This window comes from Berghia stephanieae, chromosome 2, assembly GCF_034508935.2.
Source record: "Berghia stephanieae isolate SIO BIC M18660-M18661 chromosome 2, UCSD_Bste_1.3, whole genome shotgun sequence".
Taxonomy (NCBI): Eukaryota; Metazoa; Mollusca; class Gastropoda; order Nudibranchia; family Aeolidiidae; genus Berghia; species Berghia stephanieae.
In genome coordinates, this window is record NC_088361.1 from 129,234,660 (window position 1) to 129,239,612 (window position 4,953).

At 35.8% G+C, this 4,953-nt stretch overlaps 1 protein-coding gene across 3 annotated transcripts in view; it reads left to right on the forward strand.

Annotated features, from left to right (window-relative positions):
- The first annotated feature begins 2,889 nt into the window (after nucleotides 1-2,889).
- Nucleotides 2,890-4,953, forward strand: part of LOC144966616 (laminin subunit alpha-2-like) — a 67,585-nt gene continuing 65,521 nt past the window's right edge. For 2 of the 3 annotated variants that reach the window (XM_078903357.1, XM_078903360.1), the window contains exon 1: nucleotides 2,890-2,954. The gene's annotated coding sequence lies outside the window, so the exon portion shown is untranslated. The other variant, XM_078903358.1, reaches the window with a different exon arrangement.

Sequence of the window (4,953 nt, forward strand, 5' to 3'; positions counted from 1 at the left end):
TATGTACCAGTTGTGGTCAACAGCCCAAAACCGAAGAGCATCAAGTTGAACATTGTGTTGTGACAAAAACTTCCGGGCGGGTTCGCGACCAGACACAATTGTGGCGATGAGTTTGCGGCCTGGATAGTTCATCATAGCTTAGTAATGTGACACCATTAGAAGCAGCTGCTGCCTTCTGATTGGAAGGTCCTGAGTTCGAATGTAGCCACCGTTTTCTTATAGCGTTACACTAGGGCCCACTAAGACTGAAGACTTTATATTTTTATGTTTGTACGACGCCTAATGAGTTGTCGTCAGTGGTGCTCAAAGAAACAAGTGATCCCATTAGTTGAACCATCGAATACCACCAATGATATATATATATATGTATGAGTGTTGGTGGGTACTCGTAGGTACGAAAGTGCTCGATAATGATGGTTAGAGCTAATATAGAATACAAATTGTCACATTTTTTTTGTGGCCGAGACGATTCGTTTCTGTGTCTCTTTACACGTCCTCATTCGGCGTAATCCTTAATAATGTGTCTTGATTAGAGTTGATGAAAAAGTAGGTAACTGAAACTGGCGCTCATCATATTGGACAGCAAACAGGAAACAAAATTACCAAGTCAATTTTTGTAGATGCCATCTACCAGTAAGTTGTGGATCATATTGACACTACTATGTCACGAAATAATTAGATGCATAATGTCACAACAAAAACAACAAAATGATGCAAACTTATATTGCCAAAATACATTTAATGAGAAAATATGATTTTAACTGAATTTTCCATAGTTGGGACATTGGGACATTATTAAGGATTACGCCGATTGAGGACGTGTAAAGAGACAGAAACGAATCGTCTCGGCCACAAAAAATGTGAGTGACAATTTGTATTCTCTCTCTCTCTCTCTCTCTCTCTCTCTCTCTCTCTCTCTATATATATATATATATATATATATATTATATTATATATATATATATATATATATTGGTTGATACAACTCCCAAATTGCTTTCTTTTGTGGTTGACGACTTGTCTTTTGACGTAATTATTTTGGTCAGTGCCAGGCTATTAGTTTACAAGTGCGGCTATATGTTCTCGTGGGATGACATTCGCCTTCGGATCGGAAGGTCCTGGGTTCGAGTCAAACTGTTAGCGGCGCATAGTTGAGTCCTTGGAAAAGCTCTCTACTCACATTCTCTCACCATACTCGGATGTAAAATGAGTACCTGGCCGTCAATAGCCTAGTCTCTGTCGCCTAACAGGATTCAGTGTCATGTCTCGTCCAACATGTTAAATGTTTCTGTTGGCTGGGGGCCCCTTGTAAAGAGCTTTGAGCACGTTTAGTACAAATTGCTCTATATTAAAGCTCAAGGTTTCTTCTTCTTCTCTTCGTTATAATTATCGTTATCATCATCCTCATCACGCGATCATCATCATCATCGTCGTCGTCATATTATCACCATCATCATCATTATCATTCTCATCATCATCATCATCAGCATCATCATCATCATCATCAGCATCATCATCATCGTCATTAACGACGCCACGCAATGGTATTTGCAAGGGTTTTTCCACAGTAAGTACAAAGTGTATGAGCAATACACTGCACAGTATTTAATGAATACACAGTCATCAAAGCTTACAATCATTTTATTTCATCGGTTAGTATCGATTTTCGTTTCGGATTATTGCTGAATGAAAAAGTCTGTCTAATTTGGCGTGTATTGGAATTGAACAGGCTATGACACTATTGGCCGCGTAGATACATTTACATAAAACCATGAAACAGCTGTTGTCGGAAAACTGAAAACCTCATAACGGGGCGTGTGCCTTTACGGCGTGAGTCAAGTTGGAGTGTGTTAGTATTTTTTTAGTGAAACTCTTGATATTGGGACACTGGGTTATGGGGAAAAACATAAGCAAACGGTATATAGGTATCGATTTTGTCGCGGGCCTTGTTTGTTTTCAGTGTTTTCAGAGCATAATATTAGATTCTTCTCTTCAAACTTAAACAGATGTTGAAATTTAATATTATATTTGTATTATGAAGTTTACAACTCTGAGTGGGGTTCCTGTCCTCCCATTGTGGGCAGGGAGGTACTTATTGTGTCTTCTATCCCCCTACATCTGTTTTCCAACTTGCTTTCTGTCTTTGTCTTTGAATGAGATTACTTGGTTTTGTCCTGGCCTGGCCGGGTACCCTGGCTGAGAGGGAAACAGTCAAATGTTTTGGGAGATGATATTTTTTTCTTTGTAAACCATCTCTCTGTTATGCACTGTATTATGTTTTGTTTTCATGTAAACATTTGAGTGAATTCCTCTTAGTGGGGACCTGGGTTTGTGTATGGATGAGATCTCAAACTAAGTAATTTGATAGCGTGTGCTTGGGATCTACATCTGTTTCCTATTTGAACAGATTCCCCATTGGAAAAAGGTAAACAAAACGTAAACAAAACAAAACCAAAATTGATAAATAAAATAGAAAAAAAACCCCAACAACCCCCCACCAAAAAACAAAGCAAAACAAAGAAAAAAAGAAAAACAATCCAGCAAAGTAAAAATAACAAACAAAACAAACGAACAACAAACAATAACAGCAAAACAAAACAAATACCAAAAAAAGCAGAATAACAAGCAAAAAAAAAAAAAAAAAAACAAACAAAAAAAAAAAAAACATAAACGAAATAACAAAAAGAAAAAACAAAGCCCAAAAACAAAAGCGAATATTCACGTGGTAGATCTGTCAAGAAGTTATAGAAACCCCAATAATCTTATCACAGTTTATTCAGACAACTCCGGTAAATGGGGAAAAATTACCCTTCTCTAAACATTTCTCAATTAGGCAGCGTCAACGGGTTAGTAAAATTGAAAGAAAAGAGATCTGTATGCGTTATGAGTAACAATAAACAACGTAGTACGTGCATGAGCAGTGTTGACCTGATAATAATCGTCGCAAAGCTACGGTTTGTGGTTCTGAGTTCAATATTCCTTCTTCATCTCAAACAATATTATTATAATTTCCAGTTGGATTTCAACGATTCGAATGTGGATATTAATTTGTGTTTGTGTCTCCCCATTTCGACTGATCATTTGATGCTGTGAGATTCCGTCTTTTTATGTTTTGGCTTGCGTTCAGTGGCAAATACAGTAAATGCTTCAGATCCAATCTAGATCTAAATTAAACTCTTGTCTTGAAATATAGGATCCTGTACACATTTTATTTACTGTATGCTTAATCGAGCGATTGAAGCGATACTCATTAACTACCGGTCTGTGAAGTCAACTATGTTTGGATTGGGTCCTTTGACTTTCCATGGTGTGCAGGAGATCACTTGCTGTGTCTTATATCTCTATATCTGTTTTTATTTTAAAGTTGCTGTCTGTCTTTATCTTGAAATGGGATTACATTGTTTTATCTAGACCTGTGCCGAAGTCCTGAGCTGAGAGGAAAACTGTCAAATTGTGGTTTTAGTTTTGGGAGATGTTTTTTACCCCTTGTAAGTCATCCCTCTTGTTATGTAGATATCTATCGTTTTGTTTTTGTTTTGAACATCTCTTATTGGGATCTTGTGTTTTGTGTCTGGATGAGACTTTTAGATGATCTCAAACTAAGTATATTGATGTTATGTTCTTGTATTCTTCACATGTTCCCTATTGGAACTAATTCCCATTGTTCTCCTTTTTCTTGGGTGCTTTAATTGTAATTCTAATTGCAATTGTATTTTTTGACTATTCAATTTTCTTCCTTTTTACTGGCGCTGACATGACCTAAATGTGTTACAAGCGCCGTAAAAACTCTTAAAAACAAACAAACACACACACACACATATATATATATATATATATATATATATATATATATATATATATATATATATATATATATATATATAGAGAGAGAGAGAGAGAGAGAGAGAGGAGTGGTAGACATAGGACAATAGTCCACTAGTAAATTTGGAGATTTCCCAATATTTTATTTCAATGTCAAACATAATTTTTACACATCAAATTCATTGACACGTAAACTTACAAAATTCAAGATAACTTATAGGATGGTGTTTAAAAAAAAATTCTCCCCGATAAAGAATTGAAATAGATCTAGCTTAAAAAATAGAAATGATAGATGGTTTAATACACAAGACACGTTTTAAATTAATATTGTGTAAAACCGAATCAGAATTTTATTTTTCTTCCAATTTTTGCGTTAAAAAATCGCTTAAGTTAAATTTCTCCAGTTTTACAAAAAGCGTGACAAACAACGATTTTTATCTTGTACTTTTTATCCATCCTGTATGCTTAAAGATGATAAAGATGGCAAGGCTGAGGGTGAAGATGGCATTGTAACAGAAATGCTAAAAATTTTGAAAGAATTCTCAATTGTGAAACTAACAGATCTCTTTAATAGTATTTACAATACAGGCTATATTCCAGACGAACTTGCCAAATCGGTTTACATCACCCTACCGAAAAAACCAAAGGCGACAACTTGCAGTGATTTCCGCACAATAAGTCTGATGCCCCATGTAACTAAATTATTATTGAAGATCATCCTAGAAAGAATCAGGTCTGCCATTGATAATGAAGTTGGCGATGTACAGTTTGGCTTTAGAAAAAATAATGGGACAAGAGAAGCAATTTTCTGTTTAAATAATATCACACAAAAATACCTTGATCATCAAAAAGAAATCTATGCATGCTTTATCGATTACGCAAAAGCATTTGATAGGGTACAGCATGGAGAATTAATGACATGTCTGGAAAAGGCAGGCATTGATGGCAAAAATATACGGCTAATCACAAATCTATATTGGCATCAAAAAGCAGCCATCAGGATTCAGGGCGATCTGTCACCTTTCACGCCAATTAAAAGAGGAGTTCGTCAAGGATGTATCCTCTCTCCATATCTATTTAACCTGTACACAGAGTTTATCTTCCGTAAAACCGAGCACATTCCAGGTATTG